Genomic DNA, 20,257 nt, shown 5'->3' on the forward strand with positions numbered 1-20,257 from the left:
GGTGGTAGTGTAGAAACAGCCCCGGTGGTTGCAAGAAAGGGAAAGGCCCCACTGCACCCCCTCCCCTCTTCCCTTGTGCCACTCCCAACTGAAACCACACCCACCACGACACAAGAGTCGGTGCCAACTGTGGACACGGCTCAATTAATGGCAATGATACAACTCCTAGCTAACAAAGTGGTGGAGATTGCCCCTGAAGTAGGGACAAAGAGACCAGCCGCAGTAGATGCAGAATCACGGCAAGACCCTAAGTGAAAAAAGCTGGAAGCATCAACCACTATGGCCCCTCTCACAGTTTCACCAACAACAGACTACGACACATATGTGGCTGAACTCTTCACTCAGTTGAGCAAGGCCAAAGAGGAAAAGAAAGCAGCCTTGGCAGAGCTGGACGTTGAAAAGGAAATGTCGGCAACTTTGAGGCTCAACGTGTCCAAGCAAGCCACAAATCATCAAAAAGAGCTTAAGGCCCTAAAAGAGCAGTTGGATGCCAAGACTAAGGAAGCTCAAGAGAATGAGGATCATTTGAGTCGAAGATTGGAGGAGGAAGAACATGATGTACTAGCTCATCTAAAGAGTCAAAAAATGTTAATTCAGTAGTATGATGAGCTAATGGAAAGGACCACTCACTTGGAGAAGCACCAGCAGGAAAAAAGCCAAGAGTCAGAAGAGCAACGTCAAGAGCAAGAGGACAACTTGGCATTCTGGCTGTGGTATGAAATAGAAGGAGCAAGGAAGACTAGAAAGAGAGATCCAAGTCCTAGAGAAAGAAAGGCAGGATGTCGCAGGAAGAAGCAACAAGAGCTAAAATATGACTTGGAAAAACACAAAAAGAGATGTGGAAGCTCTCATGGCTATGGCAATAACAGAAAGAAGACTGAATTTTGTAGAGTTAGAAAGCCATCAATAGATCCGGGAAGAACTGTAAGAGAGATTCGCAACTGTCTCAAGAAATGGAGGAGGGAAGGAAAAAGATGGAAGAGAAGGTACGGAAATGGGAGTGGCACAACTTCGAAAGAGTGCATGGACTAACAGAACATCTGGCGGCGAGTGAATGCGAAAGAATGTTCACGGAATCAAGAGCAGAGGCTGTCGAAGTGTGCTTAGACACTCAGAGACAAGCCTTCTTGAGCACGGTGCTAAATGTCACCCAAGTTGAATGCAAGGACTCAATGGAAAGGATGAAGAGGAAGTTAGAATTGACATCTCATGCCTTGAGATACGGCCTTCAAGAACACACCCTTCCAATCGGCACAGGTATTACCATTGCCTGAATTGCCACCAGAAGAGCCAGAAGGGGCACAAATTCCTAAACACATGGTAGCAGCCCGAAGAAGAAGGCAAGAGCTTGCGGAGCAAGTCTAGAGGAGAGCGAGAGTACGACCACAACAACTCCTTGAAGAGCCCATGTCGATACATGAGGATCCCCATCCCATTAAACTGGTCTCAGGAGTTGATTATATGGCAATAGTAAGAGTTCCAGACACGACCATTTGAGCTATCCTTTTCTTATCCACGAGCTTTGGATTGTGTTCTACCCTTGGAGACGGTGGCAAGAATCAATAGAATGGCTAATGATGTCGCCAACAAATGGATAGAGGAGAGAAACATTGTAGTTACTAGATGGAGGCAGGAACAAGTAGATTATTGGTAGGACAAGGTGAACCAGGTTCCCAAGACCGTCCAAGGCTATGAGGCGCAGCCGAAGTGGAGGAGGAGGATTTGGGATACCAACTTTGATGCCACGACTGCTTTCTGTAGCTCATTACCTGAAGAGCGGAATGACCCCATCTAGATGCCTTACCCCTGCAGACATGGAGTCGACCATGACAAGAACTTGCATGGGCCCCTTGACTTTCCAACAATCTACAATGTCAATGCACGGGCTCGTGAGGGATGCTTGGTTTTTAGATTGGAGGATATCCTTCCATCCATCAACCGCTTCCTCGAGGATTTCTCCCCATGTGTAGACCTGACATTGGAGGATATCCTTCCATCCATTAACCGCTTCCTCGAGGATTTCTCCTCATGTATAGACCTGACATTTATAGTAACATGTAATTACCTTAGGCTCATTAAGTTCTTGCTCAAGAAAAAGCTTGCAACAACTGAGGAAGCCCACCTTCCCCTGCTCTTTTTTGATATCAACTTAGGCATCGATAGTCGCACCATGGCTAGGCTCATGATGAGGGCGACCTTACTCCCCTCCTTCTGCACAGAAATCCTAGAGGACATGAGCGATACCCATTTCACGAGGTGTAACCATCCCTTTTTGTCATCAACACCTTTGAAGGTAAGAGCTAGCATCAAAGAATATCTACAAAGCCGCGCATTTTTGACTAAGTGCCTAAGGCCATGTTGTGGTCCATCCAAGGATGATAGGAATATAGCATAAGAACTCTTTTTGTATTCCAGTCGCAGCCATGATCAATAATTCATCCAAAAAAGAGAGAGAGAGAAAACGAAAAAGAGAGGGAGAGAAAGAAAGAGAAAAAAGAAAAAGAAAAGAGGCCAGTACCAAGAATGAAAAGAAAGAGGGCACTAGAGGACAAAAAGGTGCAAGAAAGAGAAAAGCAAAGGTTTGAGCTCCCCATGAAACATATGGAGTGGCACATTCATTGCACCTAGGGTTTCCACCTAGCCCCTTCCCCACCTCACACTTAGGGCACATTAAGGGTAGGACTACCAGACTTGTCACCCTAAGCTCTGCACTGCACCCATGACGATGCACAAACTGGGTCCTCAAGTGTGGGACAACACCGTGGGCTTGCCCAAGGTTCGACCCAACTCCCAGTTCCACACCATGTGCACTACCTGCACCATGGAGAGGCAGACACACCCCTTAGGAAGTGCACAACTTTGCATTGTAGGTTAAGATCAGGCCGTATCAAGGAGAAAGCACATCAACCAATGGATCCGCCCCAACACCATTTTCAATTTCAAGGGTAGTTCTTTGTCAAGGCAAAGCAGATCTTTGTCAAGACACCTTTACGGAGGCACCCAATTTAACACCATTTTCAATTTCAAGGATAAATCCCTCCAACACCATCCTCAACAAGGGCATGTATACAAACTCAAAAGGCCACCTGGCCACCAACACTACCACCTTCTAAGCTACCACCCATCAGTGCCATGGGATTGGCACTCGGCTAGGAGGGGGGTAATGTTTACTGCAACACCAACAACAGGAAAAAAGTGAGAAAATAGAAAAATCTAAGAAGCAGGAAAAGGTGTAGGGCAGACATGGAGAATGCGCCTAAAAAAATAATAAGTCTGAAAAAAATCCAAAAGCATGGGAACAACTGCCAAAAGTCCAAGGCGCAATTGCCGAAGTCTGGAGGAGTTAAAAGCAAGAAAGTGCACCTTTAAATGCAAAGGTGCTCTCAAATCCTTGTAAAAGAGCGCCAAGTTCCCTCCTGTGTGAATTGTAGATTTAGAAGGGTGATAGGACTAGCTAGGAAGTGAAAGAATGGAGAAAAAGGGCTTAGGCCATGGCCGGCCATGTAAAAATTGAGGATGACCGCTCGTGGGAAGTAGGGCATGTATATAAACTTGAAAAGTGAATGGGAAGCTCATTCTTGTGTGGCAAAAAGCTTCTTCTTCTTCTTGTCTTCTTCTTGCCTTCTTACTTGTGCTTGAGAGAGGGAATGAGTGAGTGTGAGGAAGTGAGGGAGTGAGTGTGTGAGAGTGAGGGACCGAGGAGAAGAAGCTCCCTATCTCCTCTCTTCATCTTCTGCTCTTCTCTACTCTTCTCTTATCTCACACAGCTATGGAGGATGGAGCTTGTTGGAGAGGGATTGAGGTTGCTTGAGCTTGCCTCAAGGATCGTGGAGCTACTTGTGTGCACAGGAGAGGAGGGTACTCGATCGGGCATCAAGGTAAGCTCACTACACCCCATAGGTAGGGAGGGTGCGTCGGCTATGTGAGAGGTAGCCATGGCTGCTTGGCTTGAAATGCTTAACCAATAAGTGGTCCGTAGGTCTTGAGGGTTGAGCTTGTAGCTCCCTTCACCTCTTCATTGTTTTGGGTGCCATTGAGAATCTATACTAAAACACATACATTATGAAGCATTAATTTGCATGAACTTTTATTACAATGCTTAAAAAAATAAGCGATGAAGATTAGATCTTGTACCTTGATCTCAAAAGTAAGAATATCATATGGTCAAAGCCCTTTGAGATTATGGATCACCTCCTTTCCACAAAGTCATTATCCGCAAAAGCTCACCCTCAATATCCAATGGAAAGTCCTATAAGATGAAGATCACATCAAATTTAGATACACTTGTGTTTACAACCTCTCTATTCATTACAATTTACAACAATTGATATAATAAATAAATGTAAATTGTATTAGGCTCATTAAAAATTAAAACCATGGATCATGGAAGGCTAGGGATGGCCTCTAATCTCTAGGGAGTCGGGAGTCCCTTTGGGAAATATGCAACTGTGGGTAGTGGTGGCCAGTGGGCACATCATGCTCTCTCTCTCTCTCTCTCTCTATCCATGGACCATGGACAGTTGGAGCCTGGACCATTACAATCAAAGTAATAGGTCAAAATTAAACAAATCATCCTATGGCCTGCCTCACAAATTGCAGGTTCAAACCTGAGATGGTGAGGACATGCTCTTGTGTGTGCACTCTACATAGTAGCTGGCAACATCGAGGGAACACCTCCATCGATCCAAACATGAGGATAATTAGTAGGGGTGACATTTGAACTGGCGTCTTTCCAGGTCACCCCAGATGGTGTGTCCACATAGCATGCTTTGGTCTCTGCAATGCATCATCCTGATTCCTCTCGCTCACTGCTAAGTTCCAATGCCAGGTGGTAGGGACAATTCACCAATGACCATCATTTCCAGATCGCAATGCCTCTAGGCTCCCTCCTGTGGCCTACCCCCAACCTCAGGCAGCAAGCTCCAAGGCTCCGCCTCCTTGGCGTGCTACTACAACCCGCACTGCCTCACCCTACCTTGACCTCTAGGCTCCCCCTTCTCCCCCTCCTTAAACCCTACACCTACAGGCTACCAAGATGCCATAGTAGTGCCGCACTGCCGCGACCTCCCCCTTCTCCCCCATCCTCGGATGATGGATCACCGTGGTCTGTCACTTCCCCTTCTCCCCCATCCTCATGAGTCAGAACTGCTGGCTTCTCTAGCAATGAGGTTCAGTATTCAGGTCCTTCCAACATGCAATACAACATGATGCATTGGTCATCATGCAAGAGGGGCCATCGTACCAGGCATCTAGTTGATTTAGGAGAGCAATGTAGTAATAGGCTCATGACTCCATCACATCATAGGGTAGATTGATCACTATTAATCGAGGTCCAAGATGTAATCTAGTTTGAACTTGGCAATGTGGCATGATGCATGATGCATCCACCTGCATCGTGTAACAAAAGTGAACTCAGGACTTAGGAGTCACTGTCAGGAGGGTCAGTTCAGGACTGAGCGTACCTTACATGAGGTAGGTAGACCATAGTCCAGTGGCCATCCTCCACAGTCCATGGGCCAAGGGGCTCTCGAGTCTTGAGTCTCAAATCTCAGTGCTCATTGTTCACTGCTCCAAACTTCGAAGGCTCAATATGCTGCCTGCAGGTCACCAAGTGTACCATGTGGCATGTACCTCAATCAAAAAGTTGGAACCCTAAGAATCAAAATGGTAGTACTATGTAGGCTTTGGGAAGTGGGCAATGGGCACTAGGGCCTAGGCATCGAGCAATGGACAATGGGTAGTGGGCACCCCAAGTTAATTAGTAACTTGTATCAAATTTTACATGTAGTTTTTAACTCTACTCGTCAAAATGATGCCCATATGAAATATATACACTTCAATGGTGACGTGCATATTAAAATAATGAAAGTAAAATACGTGCTATGGACCTAAAAATGTGCATGACGCCCTTCAAAAAGTAGGCTTGGAAGACACTTCAGAAATATCTTTTGGGGGCCGCACACTTTTGGCCCCTGAACCCTCACAAAACACCATTGATGGTTAGGGTAGGGGGGCCAAAAGTGTGCGGCCCCCAAAAGATGGCCAAAACTAGGGTGCACCCTTGGGCCCTTGGAGAAGCGTGCCCTCCCTGTGGCACTTTTTCTCTAGGGCCCTATTATGTTGCACGCCTTCTTTTAGAGCAACGCAAAAAGTGTTCATCTTCTCATCCTCTCAACTCCATGCTCCCTGCCCCTCTTCACGTCCTTAAATACCACAATATTAGTCCACAAGTCCCACTTACCCAACCATGACCTGCTCCACAATTTAGAAATATCCTACCTTTATTGCACCTTAGTCATAATATTACACTCTCTAATTTGAATTCAAATATTGTCCTTTTATCTTAGCGGCAACTGAGCATCCAATCCCCCTACATTTACCTCTATATTCTCATCTATCCACATCATTCCCTGCTTGCTTTTTGGAAGCGCTTTTGCTATAGACAAAATCTACTATAGACAAACTTGCAAACTCACTTCTTTCCTCCAAATATTCCAACTCCTAGAAAGTACTTGCAAATTGCAAACCTACTACTTTTCTCCCAGGAACATTTCCTACTTGTGTGTCATAGGCCTACTGTCCTATAAGTTGTCTACTTCTTCCCTACTACTACAAACCAATTCTATGCTACAAGAAATCTAACCCCTTTTCTCATCTACTATGCCCTAATGCCTCCTACAAAGCTTGCTTACCGCTCAATCGTTTCTTGCCATATCTGCTGTGCGTGAGTGCAAGGCATGTCTTGCTACTAGACATCCATTTGTCTCCCATATTTTATGCACCAATCCACTACTAAACAAGCAAGGGGGAAAATTTTGTCAATGCGGAGGAATCCACACAGCATCTCCTACATTTTGCCTTGTCAAGAAGTAATTGAGAGCTACAGTCCAACCCCCAAAGCCACCACCATCTCCCAAATTGCAAGTTCCACTTCCACCGCCCAAAACAAAGCTCCCCAAGCTATCCGAACCTAAAGGGGTTGAAGTCAAACTTCCACCCTTGGAACAAAAACCAAAGAAGAAAGTTCACTACCGTGATTATTCATTTTTACTTGACTAAGGTATTCACTACATGATGTAGACTCAACATATAATTTTTTTTCAACATTTACTCAGCTTCTAACATTGTGTTTTTGTTGTTATAGTTTGCAGCCACCAATTGTGTTTATTAACACATTCTTATCGATTGTGTTTGTTAATACATTGTTGGTCTACTCCTCCTCCCACCATGCTGAGCAAGAGGACAAACTTACATTGGCGATCTAAATGTGGTGCCAAGAAGAGACACCAACCAAAATGGTCTCAAGAAGATTTGATGAAGGAAATTGCAACTCATGAAGAAGGTATGCCAATTAGAGAATCCAGTAGGAAGTTTGGAATCAATCCAACATCAATGGCAAATTGGATTTATGGGAGAACAAAGAAAAGGATGAAGGGCCCACCTACCATACTACATGCTGAAGAAGAAAGGTCCCTTATGGATTGGGCCTTTGGCATGCAAACTGCTAGTCATGGTTTATCTATATATTTCTTAAAGTTGAAGGCAGCTGAGATAGTCCAATCCTGACCCAACCCTTTCACTAATGGGATCCTAGGGAAAAGTTGGTGGGATTTTTTTCGTCGGCGACATCAAGAACTCACAATTTGTGTGTGTGAGAGTCTTGATAGGTCTTGAGCTACTACTGTTAGGCCGAAAGTGGTGAAAACCTTTCATGATAACTTGGCCATATTGTATAATCAACATAACTACCCTCCTCAACATATTTGGAATGCCAATGAGGCTGGAGTGCAAGGAAGCAAGAATAGGGGTATGCGTGTCTTAGCTAAAAAAGGGTCCAAAAATGTATATGGCATGACTCTGGATAGTAGGGAGTGGTTGAATATCTTATGTTGAACTGGTTATGCTTTGCCAGGGTACTACATCTTCAAAGGAAGGAAAGCCATGCAAAATTATTTGTTGGAGTGCAAAGAAGGGGCTGTAATGTCCATGCGAAACAAAGCATGGATGACAGGGCATTTGTTTGAGGCATGATTGGAGCATTTTCAGCATGCTATCCCAACCCCACCCTCTCCTTCATGTTGGCAATTGTTGATTGTGGATGGACATGGTAGCCACACGAGGCTTGAAGTTGTGCAAAAGGCAAAAGATGTTGGCATAGATATTGTAACTCTTCCAGCTCACAAGCTTCAACCTTTGGATGTTTCAGTTTTCAAACCCTTTAAGTCCTATTTCACAAAAGATAGAAATTTGTGGTAGCCGCAGACATACTCTACTCAAAAGATAGAAATTTGTGGCAGCTGCGGACATACTCTACTCAAGCATCAAAGGGAGAGCTTGTTGATGTTGCCTCAAGGGCCCTTGCAATTGCATGCACTAAGTCCAACATAAAATTTGGATTTTGTGCTATTGGAATATGGCCTTTAAATCATGACACATTGCAATATGAGAACATGCCATGCAACAACATGGATGTGCATGAGGTGGTTGTAGATTTAGAGACACAAAATGCAAGGGAGAATACAACTGATCAAGATTATCTTGATTGTAGTGAAGTGCCCGGCACCCCTATGCTTGAGGAATTGGAGGGAAGAGCTGCCGAGTTGCTTTCAAGCATGGCTGCAACCAGTCATGAACCAAAAATCATTCCGCCATTGACATCAAATCCTTTGCAAAGTCCTACCTCAACTACAACACCCAATTTACTTGAGCTCCTACGAGTGCCAAGGGAGAATGTCATTATCAATCGGGTCAATGGGGAGGCCTTTGTGGACTACTCTCACTCATTCATCCTCACATCTGACCAATATATCGAATCTATGAAGGCAAAAAAATGCCAAGAAGCTGGAATTGAAATAACAAAAGGAGGAAAGACGAATTGAGTGCCAAAAAAACAAGCAAAGATTGCTGCCGCCGCTGAATCTAAGAGGATGCAATGAGAAAATGAAAAGCTTGCAAGGGATGAAAGGAAGTGATGGGAGGCACAACTCATAGAATTCAAAAGGCACATGAGGGAAATCCTATGGGATGGGTTAGTGGTGGACAACGGATGCTTGCAACCCCTACATGTTCCTACCAAGGCATCTCGATTGAGGAGGGTAGCATGGCTCCATGTAATGAAGTAAAAGAGGCAAGGAGCACCAGTGTAATGGCATGCTCACGCCAATGGTATTTTGTAAGAGGATAGCATGGTTTTGTGTACTAGTTGATGGTCGCATATCAGCAGGAATAGTATTTTTGTTTCATGCTACCAATGCAAGGTTAGCCAATAGGTATCCTAGCTCCCTTGTATTTTTGTTTCATGCTACTTACCCCTATGCGGTCTAGATCTATGACCTAAATCTCTAGTCCAATTCTTGTGATCATACAATTACATGATTTGCAATTATGTAGTCCAATTGTGATCATAGAAGCACATGATGAGTATTGAAATCATACAAGTTCTGATCCACTTCTGATCATTTTGGTCTACTTCTGATCATACGTGATGAGTACATTCTGGTCTACTTCTTATCATACAAGTGCACGATGAACAACCAGCCATGAAATCACCAAATTTGCAGTGCACGTAAAAACGCACTAGATATGTAGTTGTTACTAGAATTAGCAACACACTGAATTCCGAAACAAAATTATCTTAATATCCTCAATAACCCAACTTCTTAAGATTACTAAATAGATGCTTTTTATGCCACAAAAGAATTGTCAAAGGAGAATGCCAAACCAAAATGAGATCTTAAGAATACATCTATGATAGTATCCACCTGAAAGTTCTGCAAAACATTGTGGAAACTGTCACAATGAACTACTTCAATTAAACCACTATAGAATTGGCTAGACTTCATGTCTTATTAGCATACAAAGAGCAATGAATCACTCACTTTTTTTGCTCTTAGTGTTAGTCTCACCCAGATACTTGCTTTGTGACTTTACAAAAACCTGCATACCAGGGAAGAAAAAGTTGATAATACAATTATGGCCACAATTATATGACATGGATGTGGGTGGGGGAGGGGGGAACATTACCTATGATTGTTTGTTTAGATAAACAAAAACAATTCTCCAATGCAGATCCCCTGCAATAAGGCCTTCCTTTAGTATCCAGCTATTAATATGAGCACATGAACAACATGAAAGCCTAGCATGTGACTTGTAACGGAAATTTTTCTTTATAAGCTCACCCTTGTTTGATTCAAAAATTCACAACCCCTTCTCAAAAAATCTTGATTGCAGTACTCAACTTCACTATACACCATATTAGAGAATTTGGGAATCTCCCAAGTCCCACTTTCAAATAAGGGATAAAGATTTGGCCATGTGGCTAAATCTTAACCCATACTTCAAAGTGGGACTTGGAAAGACAAACTATATATTTATTAGGGTAGACTCCACTTTCAAGTAAGGGGACAAGATTTGATCAAGTGGCCAAATATCAACTATATTGGGAATTCCCAAACTATATGAGAATTCCCAAATTCCCTAATATAGTGTTCTATCTTCTAATGCTAATTCCCCCCACTAAAATTCATTACATTGTTGCCTCCTCTTTCATGTATGGAATTATTGTAGCATGAGTGTGGGCTGTTCTTGAGTGCCCTAGCCTTCAAAGTAACGGCTCCACGAAGGGCTGTGAGAATGAGACATAATCAACATTGAGACAATGCTCAATAGGGCAATCCCTTCTTTCATGGCATGCACTGCATCTTTTTCCCTTGATTGTGATGAAAAGTATAAAGCATAACACCATCTACTTGAATGGGGTAATTGAGCACAGTAAATTTGCATACCTATAGCAGCTGCAACAGTCAAGGTCATCACATCTCTGGGTGACTTCACATTGATAGCTGAGCTAACCACTAAAGATATCTGATCCCGGTCTGCCCTCATGCTCTCAGCTACCTCTACACACTGAGCTACCACTAATGCTATAGCAAATGCAATTGCCATACTTGTCTTGCTTTGGGTATCCTCACTTGAAGTCATGGCTATGGCAACGACGATTGCAGTAATAGCCATAGCAACACCTGCAACAGACATGGCTACATGCACCTATGCATTGTGTGTCCGAGTTGCCTCCTTCTTCCTTTCCTTCATGTATTTCAACCATCTCTTCATGGAAATTCCTTGCAATGGGGTTCTCGCACCAGTGAAGTTGTGATAGAACTAAAGCACAGAAGGATGAAGCATTAACAATATGCAAAACTGCCCACATGCCTAGAATAATGCATCATCATGCTCGGTGCCACTCCAAGTAGAAAAAAAAGTCTTCTAATCTTGATGGATACAATAAAACTTTGATGATTGGCTTCACAAGAGGACTTCAAAGCACAAGAATGTAAAGCAACATGCAAAATCTTTTTATGTGGAGTGGAAAGCTAGCAATATACAAGGACACAACAACATTCGGTGATGCAGAAAAGGCTAATCTGATGAAGAAGATGCTCCCATATCGAGAATAGAGTCCTAACACCCTAGCTCAAAGATCCAGGAGGAAAAGATGAAATAATAGGGGGAGAAACATATACAATTGATTAAAAATACATACCTTGTTGCTTTGAAGGCAATCGACAAAACCAAGTTTTGGATGCATAGCTTGTTGTTGCAGTAGAAGCCATGTCTGACAACCACTACTTCTATTAGAGCCAGGGAAGAGTAACCAAATTCACACCACCTTGCTGGCTAAGAAAAATGAGAGCATGCATGAAGTGCATACTATATCGTGAGATCATCAGCTTGTCTTGGAGAAAAAGGAGGGCTTCCTCCTATAGCCCTTATTGCACATGTAAAGGGCAAAGGACCACTACTATGTGAATTTCCTCTGGATGTAAATGGAGAGCTATTTCGCCCAGGTAATTCACCCTATCTCTTTTTCCTGACTGCAAAATCCCATGTCCTCGTTATTTGCATGCATACCTTTGACCCTTGACCGTCACTCTACTGGCACTCTTGTGGTGGTGAAATGGTGCCACGAAGTCAATCTATATGGGCTCCATAGTCTTCTATCAGGGGGTCAAAAAGCACACACTAGTTTTGATAACAACTTATTTTTTTATTTTTTTATTTTGAATATCCCAAATTTTTTCTCCACCTAGGCCAAGTGTCCATCAAGCAACCTGGACACTCAAAGGGACCCACAAGACCCATGAGGGATCATTTACATGGTGCCAAGTTAGGTGTCAATCTATTGGCCCCCTTACCCTATGGTGTGCACACATTGTCATTTGGCCATTAGACCCTTAAAAAGTGCTTATGCTTTGTCTTTTTGCCTTATGAACCCTGTTGGGTCCAAAGTGCTTATGCTTTGCCTCTTTTGCCTTATGAACCTTGCCAAGTCCATCGAGTGGAGCTCATGGTTGTGCCACCTTCATCAGCCCCCTGGCGCTTGGTTCTTTTGCTGTGTTTGAGACCCACCCCCAACCTGGTTTCTCATCTTTCCTCACCCTGCAATCCTAAAATTATTCTCATGTGATCACTCAATAAACACAATTACAAAGAGAGAGACAGATAGACAAAACAAACTGACAGACAAACTGACAAATAGAGACATAAACAAAAAGAGAGAAAATTTTGCTGTGCATGTTGCAAATGCATGTAATCCAAATTTTTTCATGTTCACTACAATCAAAAGATCATCACATAGAGAGAGGGAGAGAAATGGTGTTGGTGGCAACAGCCTGTGTGAACGTTATCAGGGCAGCCACACATAGAATCCTCCTCAAGTTGTGGGAGCTATATCTGGTATCCTCTATAGAATAGAGATAGGAGTTTGGCCAAAGGTACCAATTCGGGGAAATATTTTAGGGAGATGTTTTTAAAAACAATATCTAGGATGGGGGTTTTTTGTGTAAAAATGGAAACCAATCTAGCCCTTAAAACTTTTGCAAGACTGCTCCTAAGGGAAAATCCTCATGGGAATAGCACCCATGTGATGAACTCCTAAGAAGTTCCCATTCCATTGGGCCGTGCATATGGTCTCCCATTCCACCGAGCCATGGATATGGTCTCAAGTGTCGCATTTCATATGAAAAGGCCCTATAGCTCACTCTCTCAAGTCATGATTAGTTCCAATACCTTAGCATGCACAACAGAAGCTTCCATCATGAGATACGTTGAGTGGATTTTTTCCCCATGCCTTAGCATAACACAAGCCATGTGGGCTTAAGGGTGACCACTCAGGGTCAACACCTTCCACTATGGCACATCATCCATTTTGGGCATCTCAACAAGTGTGAAGGAGGAGCCTTGAGCAAGTTTTGCATGTGTCATCATTTGTGTTCTTATGATTGGCATGCTCTCATGGATGCTCACTATTGTATAAACTATAGGGTCAACACCTTCCACTATGGCACATCATCCATTTTGGGCATCTCAACAAGTGTGAAGGAGGAGCCTTGAGCAAGTTTTGCATGTGTCATCATTTGTGTTCTTATGATTGGCATGCTCTCATGGACGCTCACTATTGTATAAACTATATTTTTTGCTACAATAATTGCTACATTATCATTCTAATAAGCATGTTGATTAAACGTGGAAGAAAATGAAGAGGATTAGTTGATAAGGAAGTGAGTTGAATCATTTACATGGAGGATCTCATTCTAGATAGATAACAAATCTCATTTCAAGCTTTGGCTAGTGTTATTGCATGTTATTCCTTGCAAGTATTGCATGTTACTCCTTGTGCATCCATTTAAGTTTTACAATAGCCCAATAAATTGATACAATCATACGTGGTTGTACAACTTTAGGATTTAGAGAGCAAAGTTAATAAACACCTTTTCTGAGTTTCCTTTGTAAAGTCACATTTCAAACATTGAGGAGAGATCTCTAACTTGTTGAGATGACAAGCTCAACACATGCGGACATTGATGATGGACTGCCTGGTTAGATGGGTTCACACGTCTATCGCACGTCGGTGGTCATTATGACTCTCACATGGCCACTGACTCATTACTTATTATATTCAGGTTGTTACACCTATTTACAGCTGGCATAGTTATAGCGCCAGTCGACTAGTGTAGTCGGTTATGCATTGTTTGACTTAGTAGGCCACTTTCCTTTTATGTTGTATCTTATCTATACTTTGTGTACATTGTAAAGAGTGTGGAAGAAGAAGAAGAAATCAGCAAGAAAACGTTATGGCCTCCATCTCTCTTCTTGTCTCTTGAGTGAGCTTCTCCTTGTGCATTCTATGTGTGTTCGGCGCAGCATCTTGAGCAACCCCCTCCACCATGCGATTCTTGACATAACTTTTATTTTCCTATCATGATGGACCTTATCAATTGATTATGATGTCCACAGTTGATCCAGAGCACATAAAACCACACCTTTTATTGCACTTTACTTTCATGCTAATTTATGCTTGTTTTTTGTATCACATATTGTGGGACCTTGCCATCTTTATGTTAAGAGTTGCAAGGACTTAAGGTCTATTTGAAAATGCTTTCTTGTGAGCCTCTTGAAAGTTGATGCCCAAATTTAGAGCAAGGGTGTCAAAACAATGCTTATAAAAAAGGATCAAGGTGTCATCAAATTTTTCATGAAGCCTAGCTTTGGCATCAAATTTAAAGCATGCTTCCCATCCAACATCGCAAGAAGGCCAAAACAAGGAAAAAAGGGAATGTTTTCCCTTTCCATGGTGCATTTGAACTGATATAGCAAATTTGTTAGATGTGTGATTCCTTCCCACATACAAACACCTCAAGGAGAAAAATTTCACAAATAATGTAAGATGGTTCAGTCTCTTCACCACTTTGTTGATGGTGAAGAAGTGGTGCCAAACCCTTTGAAAAGGGTGCTCAAATGTAGGACTTGCTTCCCCTCCCATATGGTACCCACATCACCTCTCGTTGTCCTCTCTTCAATGTCACCATTGCTTGTGGTATGCATACATGTGTGTGTGTGTGTGTGTGTGTGTGTGTGTGCACATGCACATGCGTGTGCGTGCACATGCACATGTATGCATGCATTTGTGTGTGTGTGTGTGCGTACACGTGCACATGTATGCATGCATTTGTGCGCACGCGCGCGCGCACACACACACACACACACACACACACATGCACACATGTATATGTATATATGTGTGTGTATGCATACATACATACATACATACATACATACATACATACATACATACATACATACATACATATTTGTTTGTATGTATGTATGCACATACACACACATAAGCTCAAGGAAATTTTAAAAACAAACAAAAACACATAGGAACAAAACAATTACAAGGTAATCAAAGTGTTAAGGGAGTTGAGACTAGTTATACACCAAGTGATCCATTCCTTTTGCCCTCTTTTAATGCAATCATTTGAGTTATTTTTGATTGGGCTTGATCCTCAATTCCCAATCGCTCATTGTCATGTGCAAAAGACCTTCAAGTCTTGACCCCCATAGGAGGGCACTCAAAAATGCCAAGGATTTGTTCTTGTGCAAGTTGTTTACGAGGGATGTTTTAGAGGCTTTCATACAAAAACCCAAAAATTTCCCAATGCCACATGGGGTTTTTTTTTGGTTTTCATGGACAACAAGGGGATGACCCTCACGAAACACCATTGCTGATTATTGTGTGTACACATGGTTATTTGGCCAAACATCAGACCCTAAAAAAGTGCTTATGCTTTGTCTCTTTCACCTTTTGAACCTCGCCACCACTAGGCCATTCGAGTGGAGCTCATGGTTGTGCTACCTTCATCAAACCCCATGGCGCTTGGATTTTTGGCCATGTTTGAGTCCCCACCACCCTCTGATTCTCATCTTTCCTTGCCCTGCAGTCTTGAATTTCTCCTCCTACAATCGTTCAATGTACACCATGAGAGAGAGAGAGAGAGAGAGAGAGAGAGAGAGAGAGAGAGAGAGAGAGAGAGAGAGAGAGAGAGAGAGAGAGAGAGAGAGAGAGAGAGAGAGAGAGAGAGAGAGAGAGAGAGAGAGAGAGAGAGAGATGTTGTTTTGACAGCCTTGCTCTAAATTTGGGTGTCAACTTTCAAGAGGCTCACAAGAAAGAATTTTTAGATAGACCTTAAGTGATTGTGACTCTTAGCATAAAGATGGCAAGTTCCCACAATATGTGATATAAAAAACAAGCATAAATTAGCATGAAAGAAAAGTGTAATAAAAAGTGTGGTTGTATGTGCTCATGATCAATTGTGGACATCATAGTCAATTGATAAGGTCCATCATGATAGGAAAATAAAAGTTAGAGATCTCACCTCAATGTTTGAAATGTGACTTTACAAAGGAAACTCCCAAATGTGTTTATTTACTTTGCTCCATGTATGATTGTATCAACTTATTGGGATACTATAAAACTTAAATGGATGTACAAGGAGTAATTTGTAATACTTACAAGGAATAACATGCAATAACACTAGCCCAAGCTTGAAATGAGATTTGTTATCTATGTAGAATGAGTTCCTACATGTAAATGCTTCAGCTCATTGCCTTATCAACTAATCTATTTATTTTCTTCCATGTTTAACTCAACATGCTTAGAATGATAATATAATAGTTATTGTAGCCAAAAATATAGGTTATACAATAGTAAGAGTCCATGAGAGCCCCACCATAAGAACATAAGCGATGACACATACAGAACTTGCTCAAGGCTCCTCCTTCACACCTATCAAGAAACCTAAAATGGGTGATATGCCATGGTGGAAGGTGTTGACCCTGAGTGGTCACCTCTTGAAGGATTGAGCTTGCGTAGCTTGTGTATGCTAAGGCATGGGGGAAAACTCCACTTGACCTATCTCACGATGGAAGCTTCTACTGTGCATGGTAAGGTATTGGAATCGACCATACAAAAAGGGACCAAGGTGTCATTAAGTTTTTCCTAAAGCCCAACCTTTGGTGTCAAAGTTACAGCATGCTTTAGTGTTGCAAGAAGGCCAAAATAAGAAAAAAAAAGGGAAATATTTTCCCTTTCCATGGTGCATTTGAACCCATACACTATTGAGAAACACAGATCTTGAGCAAGGTTAGCTATGGAGGTTGAAAATCATAGACAAGAAGCATGTTCACTAAGACTCTTATTCAAGTGAATTACATTCCAAGACTAATTAACTTGGAGTCATAAACACAATCTTGAGTAGACAAAGACGGTGAAAGTACAAAGTACAATAGCATTGCATTCAAATGATTGTCAAGTACACTCTTTTATAGTTGTAGGATGGTACCACTTTTCCATCACTGTGCCTATGGGATACAAGGCAGCTCTTCTAGACTCTTGCATGCTCCTTGCCTTATTGCTCCATACAAAGAGGCATATTTCTCAACACCCCTCCTCAATCACAACCATAAAAAACATTGAGTATACTGAGGTTGTCATGAGTAGAACCTTGCTAAGTGTAGACATGGAAAAACCAACCATATAAACTAGAGGCTATCACAAGGCCTCCCTAAGTGTGCAAAGGCTATAGTGCACAAGTTACATGAGGGTTTCAAGGCTTATGATTGGAGCAATAGTGCAAGTATATACAAGGCTTAAAAAAGTTGGTCTGAATAGTGGGAATAGAAGGATTGATGAGGCTTGTACTTTTGCTCTTGAGTGTCTTCTTCTTTTTCTTATTCTTCATGGTTTGCTTCTTCTTTGACAGTTGCAAGGTAGGCCTTATGTGATCTTTTTCTGGCATGGCAAAATTTTTCAATGTGCCTAGTTCCTCTGCAAAAGTCACAAAAAATATATTTCTTCCCTTTGTACTTACTGTTAACATAAAGCAATTGTTCTTCCTTTGAAGTGCTTGCTTCCTTTTTATCTTTGAGTTTCTTCTCTTTTGATGCTTTGATGTCTACTAGCTTTGGATTTTCCATATATAAGTAGTGTGGTGGAGACATTACCAAAGTCTAGAGGAAGACTCTTGAGCAAGACTCCAATGCATATGTCTTCTTCCATTTTTAAGTTAATCTCTGCAACTTGAGTTAGCAGACTTTCCATATACTTAAGGTGAGTTGCAAGGGACGTATTAGCCCTCATATCCAACCTGAAAAACTCAATGAACAATCCATATTTTGAAGATTTAGATTGGGCACCAAATAGCATGTCCAATCATTCCCAAGTAGCATGAGATGTATCACATGCATCTATATGGTGGATATAAATGTCATCAAGATCAAGCTTGATGATTGCTTGGGCTTTGTCATCACTCTTTTGCCATACTGCTAGAAGAGCAACATCTCTAATCTTCTTCCCCTAGTCACTGGTTACTAACCACAAACCTTTCTTCATAAGAATCAATTTGATCCTTGTTTACCACATGTGGAAGCCAACTCCTTTGAAGCAGCAAGAGGGTGAATCCTTGCCCACTCTAGAAGTTTGGACATCAGTAAATAACCAACAAGTGAGTTGAAATTGGATGTGTCAAGAGACAGAAGATGTACTAGTGCCAAAAAGCACTAAATGAGTATCAAAAGATACTATGTTTGTTGAGATCAATGTTGAACTTTGATGCTTGACCTTCGAGTTGAATTCCCATCCTTTTTTTTAATAGCTTGATTATTGTAGCAAGTTAGAATGTCAGTGACATGTGTGAGGTGAGAGGAGTGAGAAAATGAAGAGATTTATAAGTTTGAGGTCAAATGGCTATGGCTTCCTCTTTAGGGTTTTTCAACTTGATCGATCTTTTTCTTGTAGCGACATGTATAGGCAACCATTCCTCAAGATCTCTAGTGAGGAGGTAGCTTAAGTCATAGGCTTTGAATATCCTATGGTCATAGGTGACATTGGAGTATGTACTATCAACAATGGGAACTATACAACCAGCAACATGCAAAATACAGCGAGCAAAGAGAGAAACATGTAATGCTGAGGTGGTTATAGCCTAATGTCAGGCTGTGATATGACAAAAATTTGTGCAAGGAGTAAAGGAGGAGATCTCCAAAAGGAAGCTCAATAAGATATCCTTTGTATGAAGAGATCTAGCTACTCCAAGTGAGCAGGGTGCTGCTGGCTATGGAGGTCAAGAAGAGTAGAGTGAAGATGGAGTGAAGAGATGAAGACTTCTTCTAGAGTTGAGATGTGATGAGGTTGAGGAGAGCTAGAGGAGAAGTGTGTAGAGCTAAACCAAGCTCACTATTGCTCTAATACCATGTTTGGAAACATGGATCTTGAGCAAAGTATAGCTATGGAGGTTGGAAATTATAGACAAGAAGCATAATGACTAAGATTCTTACTCAAGTCAATTAGGTTCCAAGATTAATTAACTTGGAATCATAAACACAATCTTGAGTAGACAAAGACATAGACTAAAAGTACAAAGTACAATAGCATTGCATTCAAATGATTGTCAAGTACACTCTTTTATAATTGTAGGATGGTACTACTTTTCCCTCACTATGCCTATGGGATACAAGGCAGCTCTTCTAGACTCTTGCATGTTCCTTGCCTTACTGCTCCATAAAAAGAGACTATCATAGGAGCGTGATTGCATATTTGTCAACATATACTAGATTTGTCAGATGTGTGATTTCTTTCCACCTACAAACACCTCGAGAAGTAAAAGTTTGCAAATAATGCACCATGTTTCAACCTCTTCACCACTTTACTAATGGTGAAGAAGTGTTGCCAAACCCTTTCAAAAAGGATGCTCAAAACATAGGCCTTGCTTCCCCTCTTGTATGGTGCCTGCATCACTTGTTGTTGTCCTCTCTCCAACATTGCCATTTCCTATTGTATGCATGTGTGTGTGTGTGTGTGCACGCATGTGCACATTGTACACACACACACACACACATGTATATGTATATGTATATGTATATGTATATGTGTGTGTGTGTATACACACATGCATGTATGTATACATACATACATATATATTTATTTATATGTATTTATGTATAATATGTGTGTGTGTGTATGTGCACACACATATAAGCTCAAGGCCCACGTAAGCTGATTTAAAAAACAAACCTAATCACATAAGAACACAATGATTACAAGGAAGTCAAAGGCTCAAGGTAGTTGAGGCTCATTATACACCAAGTGATAGATGCTCAACACTCACCCAAAGTGTGGGCATGCACTTTTTGAAACTGGGTGCAGGCATGGGCACAACACCTTTCTACACCAAAAGGACACATTTTGTACAAGAGTGAAAAATAATAAATAAATAAAATTTTAGATTGGTTCCAAATGCAAAAAGTGCACCCTTTTCCATCACATTATAAAATGTATAGGAGAGACTCCCCATCCAAACGTGGGTGGGGAGTTCATCTACTTAGCAAGTAAACACAGGTCATGTCCTTACCCTATGTA

The 20,257-nt window shown here is 41.8% G+C and overlaps 2 pseudogenes; one reads left to right on the top strand and one right to left on the bottom strand.

The window, feature by feature from the left end:
* Nucleotides 1–279: 279 nt before the first annotated feature.
* On the top strand, nucleotides 280–8,879 carry LOC148041024 (uncharacterized; annotated as a pseudogene).
* Nucleotides 8,880–9,870: 991 nt separating this feature from the next.
* The window catches only part of LOC148041025 (uncharacterized), a 30,566-nt pseudogene continuing 20,179 nt past the window's right edge, over nucleotides 9,871–20,257 (bottom strand).

The sequence above is a fragment of the Lygodium microphyllum genome, chromosome 1 (genome assembly GCF_053477565.2).
Source record: "Lygodium microphyllum isolate KBCC chromosome 1, Lygodium_microphyllum_v1.1.10, whole genome shotgun sequence".
Taxonomy (NCBI): domain Eukaryota; kingdom Viridiplantae; phylum Streptophyta; class Polypodiopsida; order Schizaeales; family Lygodiaceae; genus Lygodium; species Lygodium microphyllum.